Source organism: Telmatherina bonti (assembly GCF_933228915.1).
Source record: "Telmatherina bonti genome assembly, chromosome: 6".
NCBI lineage: Eukaryota > Metazoa > Chordata > Actinopteri > Atheriniformes > Telmatherinidae > Telmatherina > Telmatherina bonti.
Genome location: NC_136624.1, coordinates 7,329,915 through 7,343,558, shown reverse-complemented (window position 1 = coordinate 7,343,558; position 13,644 = coordinate 7,329,915).

Here is a 13,644-nt window from a genome sequence, read left to right as displayed (position 1 = left end):
TGAAGGTAAACCTGACCTATGAAACCAAAAATGGATTTTTGTACCAGGCTGTAAACATGTTTTTTTTTTCCATGAATTTGGTCTTTTGGGAGTCTATGGGGATTTGCTCTGTTTTGCAGCCCCTAGTTCATGAGGCAGGCACAGCAGTTTTATGCACTTCCACATAGGCTTCACTTTTGACCGCCAGAGGCGCCGTCCATCTTTCTATATACAGTCTATGGTACCAACAGGCGAAGCGGGATGCGGCTTTGACTTTCGCCAAGGCAAAAACTTGGGCATGGTAGAAATTTGGTGAAGCCATGGAGAACAACTTCCAGATGGCTTTTTAGGCAATTCTGGTCCACCATCCAGCGACTCAGGAGGGGGAAGCAGTGCTCCATCAATACTGTGTACAGTAGGACCGGAGGGTGTGCTCCAACTATTGGGGAATCACACTCCTCAGCCTCCCCAGTAAGGTGTATTCAGGGATCCTGGAGAGGAGGGTTCATCAGATAGTCGAATCTTGGATTGAGGAGGAGCGGTGTGGTATTCGTTTTGGTCACGGAACAGAGGACCAGCTCTGTACCCTCTTTGGGGTCCTGAATCGGGCATGGGAGTTTGCCCAACCAGTCTACATGTGCTTTTTGGACTTGGAGAAGGCATGCGACCGTATCCCCCGGAAACTCCTGTAGGGGGTACTGGGAAGGGAGGAGCAGCTGCGTACTACGTGTTGTATATATGTAGTTTGTTTAACGGTACGATTGTAGTATTCAAAAATGTTAAATGATCTTGATCATGTCATATTTTAATTACATATACTGTTTTTTTCACTCGTGTGTGTTTATGTTTGTGTGTTAAGATATTTTCAGTAATCTCACATTATCTGATATTTCTCCTGTTTTTTTTTTTTTATTAACTTGTTCTTTCACTTAAAAGTTCTGAATTAGCTTAAATGCTATATTCTCTATATGCAACATCAGTGCATCTATATGTTCTTTATGTTTCTTTGTATCTTCCCCGAAGCATTAAGTAATAAGGAAAACATTTCAGTCTGAAAAACTGAGCTCCTCTGTGCTGCGTTGAGGGTTAGGTGACCTCTGTTCCTGCTTGAGACCTTCGAAGCGAGGGGAACTGCCCAAGGAGTTCCACTAGGCTGAAAGGGGTCTCGTCATGGAGGCTCCGTCTGTCTTTTATATGGTCTACGTGTAAAATACGCTGGCCCTGAAGTATCATATATACAAAAGCCACAACACAATGTCATGGTTTAGATTTTTTGTGTCTTTTTAGTTTCAGTTTCCTGTTTTATTTTGTAGTTTTCCTTGTTTAGTTCCCTTATCTCCAGTTTCCTGTCCATTAGCTCACCTGGTTTTGATTTTTCTGATTCATTTCACCTGTTCCTAGATATTCCCTCCATGTATTTATACCCCTTGGTTTATGAATTCAGTACCAAGGGGTATGAGTGTTACTCAACCAGCAACTGATAACATAAACCAAGTTCATCCATATTCTGCCTGAGTTTAGCCTTCTGGATTTCTATTTAGTTAATAAAACATCTTTATTCTGCATCCGTGGCTCCCGTTCCTACATTTGGGTCCAAACCTCCACACAACATGACAACTTGAATGCAAAAACCACAACCTTTCACTATTAACCGCAACATGACGCAACACTGCAACACAAGTTCCAATGCTCTTTTTTGTGCTCTGAATTTTCACCAAATGAATGAAAAACAAAGTATTTTTGCAAAAATCTTGGTAAATGAATAGAAAAGAAAACTGATGGTGCATTATGTTTCTTCATTTCAATATGAGCTATTATCTGTGGAACTTTCTGTGCAGCTGCTGTCAAGTACTGTGGCTAATTGTGACATTTTGTAGCTGTTGTGTTGCTGTGACACTAAGATGAAACATTGGGAAACCGTGAACACTGAACTGCTCATTAACCTTCCCAAAGACGGCAGTATTTTCTTTTTAACTCAGGATGGGAACATGTAGCTTCAGCTCTGACCACAGTTCACTTAACTTACCTGGTCTGTGCTGAATAGAAGCTTCTTTTGCTTTAGAGAACTATAAATAATTGAAACGTTGGACTCAGCAAGATGCTCGAGACCATCGAATGGATGTTCAGTCTGTTCACACAAGATGGATTTATAGCCTCCACGTGAAATATTTTTGATGGGTTATCAAAAGCTACAACCTTTCAGCTCAGATCTGGGCACCATGATTTCCTCTATCGGGATATAAATACACACAAATCACTGTTTCGTACCACAAAGTCAGCTGTAAAACCTTTTTTAATATTACATGAAGCATCTAATGGAGAAAAAGAGACACTTCTCAAGCTCAGAATCAATATGTTTTCTCTTTCAATTATTTATGTAATATCCAATTTTAAGTAACAACCTGCTGATTTTTCAGTCTTAGTAAGTTTATAAAATTTTCACGAGTCCAGATTTACATGCATGTTTTCATTTAGCCTTTTTACACACATAATTACACATGTAAGTGTAAATTACACAAGTTGTACAAGTCTGAGCTCCTGTTTTCCTTGAAATGTTTTCAACGTTTAAATAGTACTTTTTTATTTTTTTTGTAGTTCAAGGAAACTTCAACATTACATCCATGTGTTCAGCAAAATCCAAACAAAGCAAAGGAATAGATCAGTTATTACCACAGGTACAGGCATCACAAGGAAAACGCTGCTCCTATGCATGCACAAGCACTTTAACAACGTTTTAAGGGAGAAAAGCTGTGAGGTTGATCAGGTTTAGTCTCACCTGCGTGTTCTCGTATTTGGGAGGACAGTGTCATTTCAACAGCTGCATTATTTTATTATCCTAAACTTGTAGAAATGAAATATAACGAGGGATAATCAGTCAACATGTCGTGTAGTTGATGCTGTTTCAATATTTCAATATTTCACTGAAACAAGGTGTGTTGGAGCAGGGAAGCATCTAAAACCTGCAGGATAGTGAAACAGGACATTTCTGGCCTGATAAAAATGCTGAGGTTTTGCTTCTCTAATCTAGTGGCAGAAATGGATTTTTTATGATTTCCCGTCATGCAGGACGACCTCTGACTTCTTACATACATGATTTAATGCACTTTGTACCCTCACATGAGGTGTAAATGGAGCCAAGGACTCTCTTGTTTACTTCCCTGTTTACAGTTTACTTCTAAGAACATCCCAGTTTGCTGCTGCAGCTTGATAAAGATGAATGATCGCAGGAAACCATTAATCCCCTCCAGCATTTTCAATCTGAACCAATGCGTTGGATCCAGGAAGCAGAGGATGATCCATTCTTATTGTTCTGTTATTGCTTTGGAATGAAAAACAGAGGAAAGCGATGCTCTGAAAGGTGCTAAGTTACCATTTCATGTCCATTTTTGAGACTTTTCTTAAAAGCCTTTTTTATTCCTTGGCTTTCAGCCCAGTGTGAGACTACTTCTGGTCACTGTGCTATAGTTCAGTTTTAATTACTAGTTTTGATGGTAATATTTACCTTTTTTTCTTATTCCTTAGAATTGTATATTGTTTCTAAATTATTTTAGTAATAAAATCAGTTCTTTTAATGTGTTATTTATCTCTCTTCTAACTGCTTTATTCACTTGTTGTTTGGGCTGTTTTCAGCACTTTGTTTCAACTCTGGTTGTTTTAATAAATAAAGTTGACTTGAAGTTGAGCTTGTTCCATGAAGTATAACTGCTTAATGGTGCTTTAAAGTAATGACAACAATAAAAATAATTCATCTTGTGCTTTTGTTCCACATGTAAACCCTGGCAGGACAGAATATAATGGCTTTATCCTTGACCTTCTGGGTAAAATAAGTCAAGTATTATGGATCAAATTAAAAGTTTTTATCTTCACAAGTGTAAGACAAGCGTGCATCACGTGTGCCATCCACAGGCTGAAGAGAATAATCTTGAATTGCTTTGCATAAAGTGTTTTCGGCATCACATCCATTTGTTTTTCCTCATCTGCAGCATCTCGGTGCAGCTCAGCACGGCGTCACCGCTCAGAAATATGTTGGCAACGTAACAAGTTCACGTACACAACAAACAAGGTAACACCACAGCAGGAGGAATTTCCAGAGACAGTAAAACTCAAGTAACAGGTCAACAGAGTCACCATGTGGAAATTTCATACTATGTCTGACTTAATGTGGTATTTTATGCTCTATGTATTCACATATATGTTACTCATTATGGAAATGTTATTCCTTCTGCATTGATTTACATTCTAGATTATGCTGTTGGCAGCAGATTGTAGTAGCTCTGACTTGCTATCTTGGTTTTTTTTTTAAAGTACAAAGTCTTCTGGCATAGATAATTACCTCAAATTAGGTATTTTTTTATGAGGATTTCATGCCGGTTCGGAGGGTGTGCTGCAAGTAGGATTTTTCTGCATATTTTTGCTCTTTCAAGGCTTGTCATGATGAGTCTCCATGGCAACGAAAGACTTGTTTACAATCGGGATCAACTGATTAACCTTTCCCAAATCAGCGGATTATCAGCGAAACAACACATCAAATCCCAATGGAGTTGAAAAGAAGAGGAGAGGATGCAGAGCGGGAGTCAGAGAACGAAGACGGCGATGGAGATTTAAACCATTTCTCTCGACCGTCGTCATAGGTAATGTGAGATCGCTAGCTAACAAAACGGATGAGCTTGAGATGCTAACAAGGTCTCAGAAAGAATACAGAGAGTGCAGTATTATGTGCTTCACCGAGACATGGCTGCATGAACACATCCCTGACTGTAATGTGTCTGTACCGGGCTTTAAAACGGTCCGTGCAGACCGCAGTAGACAACACAGCAGAAAGCTAAAGGGTGGTGGAATTGCAGTGCTGGTTAACCAGCGTTGGTTTCATCCTGGACATGTTACTGTCAAGGAGAAGATATGCACAAGGGACATGGAACTGTTAGCTGTGAGCATCCGTCCATATTATTTACCCAGAGAGTTTACCTGTGTTATTCTGGTAGCGGTTTATATAATACCTGGCACCACACCAGACACAGCCTGTGACGTCATCAGCTCCGTCTTCGCCCGACTACTAACACAGCATCCAAACTCATTCATGGTGATCTCCGGAGACTTCAACAACGTCTCCCTCTCTGCAACTCTACCAACATTCCAGCAGTTTGTCAGCTGCTCCACCAGAGAAAATAAGATGTTGGACTTATTTTATGCAAATATGAATAATGGATACAGTTGTTCTGCCCCGCCTCCTTTAGGAAGATCTGACCATAATCTGGTTCTTCTCACCTCCACCTACAAGCCCATCGTTCAGCAGCAACCAGTCATCACAAAGACTATCAAAATCTGGTCTGCTGAAGCTGAAGATGCTCTTAGAGGAGGCTTTGAGGCTACAGACTGGAACGTCCTCTGTGAACCTCATGGAGACGACATCAACGCCATGACTGAGTGTGTGACAGATTACATAAACTTCTGTGTGGACAGCATCGTCCCAACAAGAACAGTGAGGTGCTTCCCCAATAACAAACTCTGGATCACCAGTGACCTGAAAAAGCTGCTGAACATCAAAAAGAAAGCCTTCAGGGATGGAGACAGGGAGTTATTGAGGGCAACACAAAAACAACTTAAAACACAAACTAAGAAGTGCAAGGAGGACTGCAGGAAGAAGTTAGAAAGTCAGCTCCAGCAGAATAACCTGAGGGATGTGTGGTCTGGAATGAAGAAGATCACCGGCTTCAAGTTAAAGGGGGACCAGCCTGATGGAGGTCTGGACAGAGCTAATGAGCTGAACATATTCTTCAACAGGTTCAGTTCACCCCCTACCTCCAGCCCAACAGACCACACACCCTCCATAAGCCCACTGCTTTCCTGTCACGCCTCCAATCTGTCACCCTGCAGCTCAGTCATGGACCAGAACACAGCTTCATCTCCCTCCACATCAGGACATCCTGAGACCTCCACCTTGTTTGTCTCCTGCAATCAGGTTAAGAAGCAACTTGAGAAACTGAACCAGAACAAGGCTGCAGGTCCAGATGGTGTCAGTCCCAGAGTTCTCAAGACCTGCTCAAAACAACTATGTCCGATTCTCCAGCACCTTTTCAACACCAGTCTGAGACAAAATAGAGTCCCAGTGCTGTGGAAAACCTCCTGCCTTGTTCCAGTGCCTAAAAAAACACAACCAGCTGAACCAAGTGACTACAGACCAGTTGCCCTGACATCTCACATCATGAAAGTCCTGGAGAGACTCTTACTGGCTCACCTCAACAAGCAAGTAAACACCTTTCAGGACCCATTACAGTTTGCATATCGTAATGGACTTGGGGTTGAAGATGCCATCATATGCCTGCTCCAGAGAGCACACTCTCATCTGGACCATTCAGGCAGCACTCTGAGGGTCATGTTCTCTGATTTCTCAAGTGCTTTTAATACCATTCAGCCTGATTTGTTATGTGAGAAGCTCCATAAATTCCAGGTGGATACCTCCACAACCACCTGGATCTATGACTACCTCACAAACAGACCCCAGTTTGTGAGACTGAAAGGTTGTGTGTCTGAGATGGAGGTCAGCAGCACTGGTGCACCACAAGGAACTGTACTCTGGCCATTCCTCTTCACTCTGTACACCTCAGACTTCCAGTACAACTCTGAGTCCTGTCATCTGCAGAAATACTCTGATGACTCTGCAGTTGTGGGGTGTATCAGGGATGGACAAGAAGCAGAGTACAGAGAACTGGTCAGTCAGTTTGTTAAATGGTGCAGTGACAATCATCTTATATTAAATAGCAGCAAAACAAAAGAGATGATTGTTGACTTCAGGAGGAAGAAAAATAAACAAAGCACTGTTTCCATCCTGGGAGAGGAGGTGGAGGTGGTGGAGGAATACAAGTATCTTGGAGTTCAGCTGGACAACAAACTGGACTGGAAATGCAACACTGACTACATCTACAAGAAAGGTCAGAGCAGACTGTACTTCTTAAGGAAGCTGAGATGGTTTAACGTCTGCACCAAGATGTTGCATATCTTCTATAAGTCTGTTGTGGAGAGTGCAGTCAGCTTTGCAGCATCTGCTGGGGTAGTAGCATCAGAACCAGAGACTTGAAGAGAATCAACAAACTGATCCAGAAAGCTGGTTCTGTGCTTGGAGTAACTCTGGAGCCCCTGGAGCTGATTGTCCAAAGAAGAATGCTGCACAAGCTGATGAAGATGATGGAGGATTCTTCACACCCTCTCCACAACACAGTAATAAAACAACAAAGTGTGTTCAGTGAGAGGCTTCTTCAGGTCCGATGTAAGACTGAAAGATACAGAAGATCATTCCTGCCAGCAGCCATCAGCCTCCGGAACAAGACCTCCTCAAGTTAATTATTATTATATACTACAATATTGAATTTCCCTTTGGGATTAATAAAGTATATTTCATTTCATTTCTCTCTCTAGGATAAAAAGTTCTCTCTAACTAAGCTGGGTTTGGGTCAACCTTAGTTACTGGACATTATGTCTAACAGTTATCTGCTTTTATTCTTTGGCATGAAGAAGGTGTGGTAACTTGGGATGAGCACTCAGCGATGAAAAACTACTCAGGTAGAAGTTGTTTATTTACCAGAGAGCTGCCAGAGAGTCTGAACGATCAACTAAGGCTCAAAACAGGTTCAGGTTCCCTTCCAGACTTCTGCTCGGTCCGACTTCTGGACGGTTTCTCCAGTCATAATACTTGTTCATTTTTCATCCTGTTTAATCAGTTTTCACTAAAGTCCAAAAGCTGAAAAAGGAAAATTTGCATTAGGAAGAATATTTAATGGAAGTTGTTCTGAATAATGATACTAAAACTATAAACCAGGTGACTGGAATAAAGATGTCAACATTACCGAGGATCGCCCTTTTGATGACAGATTCACCCAGTTTATCAGAGCAGCTTTGGTGACCGCTGGATGTACAACCACCTGCATGGCTTCATGAGTTACAGTCATGTATCCCACATGAAGAAATAATGTCCAGTAGAAAGAAAAACTAGTAGAAGAAGGTATGGAGACAGATTGTAGGTTTTTATACGACAAAGTTAACAGAATTCTTGGATAAGTCATTCAGACACACCCTTGTTCTGCTCAAACATGAGAATACATGTGTGTGTGTGTGTGTGTGTGTGTGTGTGTGTGTGTGTGTGTGTGTGTGTGTGTGTGTGTGTGTGTGTGTGCATTACTATTATTTTGTGTTCAATGTGTGGTCTGTGTCAGGCCAATGTATTGTACGTGTGTACATGTAAGTATTTATACTTCTTATATTTATATATTTATTTATTTAGTCAAATCACGCTTAGGTCTCACTTGTGTGACTAATTCATCCTGGTAAAGTTAAGAACATAAATATGTCATTTACTACTGGTCACTTTTGGGTTTTTTTCTCTTCTAAAATTTTTATCAACAAATTTTATATTTAATTGTTTTCAGGGAGGTTGAGAGGGTGAGTAAGAGCGGGGCAGGATGGTAAAGGGATGGGGAAAGTAAACAGACGGATGATGTATTATCCACCTTATTTCATTTTTGTAGGTATGCAGGGGTACATGTATGTATGTATGTATGTATGTATGTATGTATGTATGTATGTATGTATGTATGAGTGTTTATCTGTGTATAACAAAGTGCTCATAAATGTTAAATTACACCAAAATAAAAGCTCAGTAAAACTAAATTAAGAGCCGAAACAGTCAGCTCTTCTAAAGGAGTCGACTCAGAAGATCTGAAGCTTTAAAAAGAGCTGAACTTCTCAGTCCAACCTCATCTACGTTGAAGGACCAAGAGTGAATAAATAAAAACAAAATTAATACATTTGTGTTACTGTAAAAGCAATCTTCACTTTACGAACCATAACATCACATGAGGAATTTAGAAAGAAAGATGGATTTAGGACAAATTGTGACATAAATACATGAAAAAAACAACATATTTAAAAACTTTTCCTGATTGTATTCACACAAATTAGGCTTGTTTGACTGCAAACTGCTCAATGTCTCTAAAAGCATTCCAGTTTCCTCGTTATTTATCCATACTTTCCCCACCTTGGCTTGACTAACTCAACAGGATTTTACATTGTATCAGATCATGCTGGAAAAAGGTTTATTTGTGAGTCTGCCATCATCACAAACCCGTAGAAATAATTAGTAGATCTATTTACAAAAGGCACGCTCACATGGAGAGTAGCACAGATTCAAGCAGGAGTTATTTCTGCTCTGAAAGGCACACGGGATGAAGGCATGACTCATGCAACCCGGTTTCCAAAATAAATAAATAGATAAATAAAAGAATTGGAAAGCTGAAATGTAAATAAAAACAGACATGAAGGATTTGCACATAAATTCAAGATAAAGACAACATATTCATGTATTGGTGATGAAAATAAACCATTATTACCTAAATTTCTCAAGTTGGGATTAATAAAGTTATTCTATTCTATTCTATTCTATTCTATTCTATTCTATTCTATTCTATTCTATTCTAAATGTGGAATAGTTTAGATTTTTTAACACAATTTTCTTCACATGAGACAAGGTTGGACACCAGAACCAAGTGGCTGTAATCCTCGGACACTCCTGTGGCAACACTTACAGAAAAAACACGCGGAGTTTCACATGTTGACATGTATTTACACATGTGAACCGCATGGGGTAAATCACATTTTTGCAAACTTCCGGCTTTGGTGGGCTTTTATGTCACCTACATATAAGGAACATGTGAATCACATACAGGTGGTTCACATGTGAATCATTTGTCAAACACATGGAAAACATATAAACCAAGAACGCTACATGTGGATTTCATGTCAGTCATATGTGTCAAACGTGTAGCTAAATCACATGAAAAGTTTACATCTGGTTTTCATGTTCTTCACATGTGATTTGCACAAAATGTTGGAAAGTTCATCCCTTTTTTGAAGAGTCGACTATTTTGACCCAACTCCTTTAAAAGAGTCGACTCCTTTAGCTCCTAAATGATTCTTCATTTTAGTCTGTATTAGCATTAGAGTGTTTTGCTTGTTGCGAAGGATTTTATCTATTTTTATCAAAAGAGCCTTATTTTTGTGCCTTTTTTTTAATCAGAAAATATATTTATGTTTAATATTTTAATAAGGCCGCGCGATGGCTGGGTGACCTGTCCAGGGTTTCTGCCTCTCACCTGCTAATTGCTAGGAGGGGCTCCAGCTACCCCCACCACCCTGAAATGGATTAAATGGTAAAGAAAATGGATAGATGGAGATTTTAATCATACTTTTGCTTGTTTTTGTTTATTATCTTAGAAAAAATAAATGAGAAGAACTGAACACAGAACTACACATGTAAATCAACAAAATAAAACCAAAGTCTAAACATTATGACGCTTTTAATTGGCCAAAACATGTCATTAAAACCTGACGTCCAGCTCTGTCTGTGTACCTGGACTGTGCCACCACACTCTCTGCCTTCTAAGAGGCCTTTCTTTATTTACATTTTGGAACGATCCTTCACCTGTTTGCCCATCTAAAGAAAGACTCGCCTTCTGAAGATTCGGTTCTTTGAGAGAGGAATCAGTTCATTGACTTTAAAGAAAAACCCCTTTGGCTTTCTCATCATGATGATACTAATTCACAATAAATCATGTGTTAGACATCTGTCAAACACGTGATTCTCATGGGATTTCCATGTTCTTTACATGATTCAAACGCCAACTTCATGTGATTCTCATGTTCTTCACATATAAATCACGTTATTTACATGGTTTTCTTGTTCTACACTTGATTCATGTGTGAACCATATTTTTTACATGCATATTTTTATGTGTTTTAGACACGTGTCAAACAGGTGATTCACATGTGATTTTCAGGATCTTTACATGTGATTCACATGTGTCCACCTCAACAGATTCCCATGTGATTCATATGTTTGTCACACATGTGGTTCATATGTATATACATGTGAACCACCTGAATAAAATTTTATGTGAAAAATATGTCAATATGTGGTTCTCATGTGAATCACATTCACATATGACATATGAATCACAGGTGAGTCAAACATGATTTGACAGATGAACCACATTTTATCAACATGCCAGAGATATCTTCTCTTGTGAGTCACATGTTCATTACATGTCATTCGCATGTTAACCACATTTTATTTCCATGTGGTTTTCATGTTATTCCAAGTGACTCACATTAGTCTTCCACATGTGAATCACATGTGGATTACATTTAGTTCTCATGTGAACCAAATGAGTTTATATGTGGTGTTCAAGTTTTTCATGTCAGGGACTGTGATTTACATGTGTATTGTGTTTTTCACATGTAGACCAGATGATTATGTTCATGAAACACATTTGTACATGTGGTTTACATGAGGAACACGTGTGGTTGTCACATCATTTTTTACAGTGTGTGAAATAAAAAATAAAGGTCTCATAAAGTCTCAGAAACGAGTTGGTAAAAAGAACTTCTAAGAAAATAATTATTGCTGCTCTGATACCAAACTTATAAACGTTCAGTCAGAAATTTCTCAGAATCAGAATCTGATAAGCCATTAGTTTCATATATAATTAGAATAACCACAATCTCTTACTGACACCGTGCACAGTAACAGCAGTTCTTGGAAGGCATCTTTATCAGTCTGCATCGCTCAGCATCTCATTTTACACTCTATGCATTTCTTTTCAAGTCATCAGAAACTGGAGTCCAACTATGAATGTTAATATGCCAGATAAACATCAAAAAGCTCTTTTTTGTGAGGGACCTAATAGTGAACTCATTTCAGAGGCTGGAGATGGTCACACGGCTGAAAGCTGCAGCTCCCTCCACAGGTTCTTTACTTTTTATAGCTCATATAACAAAGAGGGAACAAGAGAGGATCATGGTTATCTTGATTTTACTTTACTGTGGATCATGTGGGGGCTCTGCCCTGCAAAATGGGACCTCACACACACACACACACACACACACACTCATTTTGACTATCTAAGCTGGTTTCAGTCTGGATTTCAAAGCCCCCACCGGTTCAGGGATCAACTTCTGTTCTAGCAGCATGAAAAAGACGTGCGTTTCTCTCTGGTTTTATGTTGTTATGGCTTTATGAAGATGGGGGTGTGCTGTTTGCAGCGTGGGGGAGCTGCTTCTGCATGTTGCCGAGACATTTGTGAGGCTGGCGGATGGTTTCACTATGATAGTTGTTTTATTCAACACATTTGAATTGATAATGCAGCCTTTCGCTCCTGCCAAAGAGGAAGTAAATCCCAGTGTTGTATGCTGCATCTTGTGGGCTTAATGGCTGCGTTGCAGAGACGGGATGAAAGACCTGAATCAGTCAATGCTGCTGTGGAAATAATGAGCACACCACACATAGTGACTGCTGGATCGATGCTGCAGGAAGGATCAACTCAGTGGCAGCTGGTACGTTGAATATAATACTGACCTCTAGTGGCGAACTGTAAGTACTACAACACAAGGCATTCAGCAGGGAAAAAAATGCAAATGAGTTTATCTCCATTCTCGTATTTACTTGAACTTCACAACATGACAGCAAATCTATGAACAAATAAATATTAATTACAGCATCTCAAACACCTGTCAGAAATATGATGTGATTTTGGAAGTTTTCTCCGAAATATACAGAAAGTGTCGTTACACTGAACAGTCCAAAGCAAGTGTTGGGAAAGCAAATCTACAAATGTGCACATGTCTAATGGTACGCTTCAGTCCTCGAGGTTTTCTGTGCTTCAACACACTTTAATCAAATTAATGAGTCAAAGTGCAGGATTTCAAAGGTTGGAAACACTGAAAACCTCTACGGCAGTCTTTGGACACCCTTGCAGTACGCCATCCATGTTGTAGCTAACTGCCTCTTTGTCTGGAAGAATTAGCATTTCCTTTGTTCTGTAAGACAAAGACGCACACAAGGACATGATTTATTCTCAGTAGCGCGTTGGAACCTACATCTGCATATTTAGCTCCAGCCTGTGCCTTTCAACACCTTATTTCAGCTGATCACAAAGTAAACCTGCTTTTAGCTAACTAGCTAACCAAACTGCAGGCCGATCTGGCAAGTCAGTGGAACGTTAAATACCTAAAACAGCTTGTTTCTCTCTCTCTGTCTCCATCATCCTAGTTTATTTACATAGCTAGTTTCCTTCCCACAGTTACCAAGTGATGGCTCAAAGGGGATGGTTGGGGGGGGGGGGTTTATATAAAATGCTATATAGTTTTGAATCCCCCGATTTGATATTTTGGCTGTTCAGATGACGGCTTTTTGGGCTGTGTGTGGGACTGGGACGTCAAAAAAACTATGCGTGCATTAACACATAACCTGCTCTATACTGTATTTCTGAGAATGTTTACAATGGTATTAATTGAGGGGAGAAGTCATGTATTAGCAACATCTGTCTGATAGGAAGTACCACAGTGTTTGTCATTTACGGTCCTCAGGACCCCCTGCTGACTTGTCCAGGGTGTACCCTGTCTCTCACCCAATCATTGCTGGGATTGGCTCCAGGTTCTTGTGATCCTGAACTGGACTAAGCAGTGGAGGACCTCCTAACACACCTGAATGAAATGAATGGCCTGCTGACAGGCTGTAGAGACCTTGACGAGGAGGGTCATGAATTGGTGGGTCCTGAGGACCAGAACTGACAAACACTGATATAAATGAACATGAAAGCATCTTCCTACAGAAGGAGC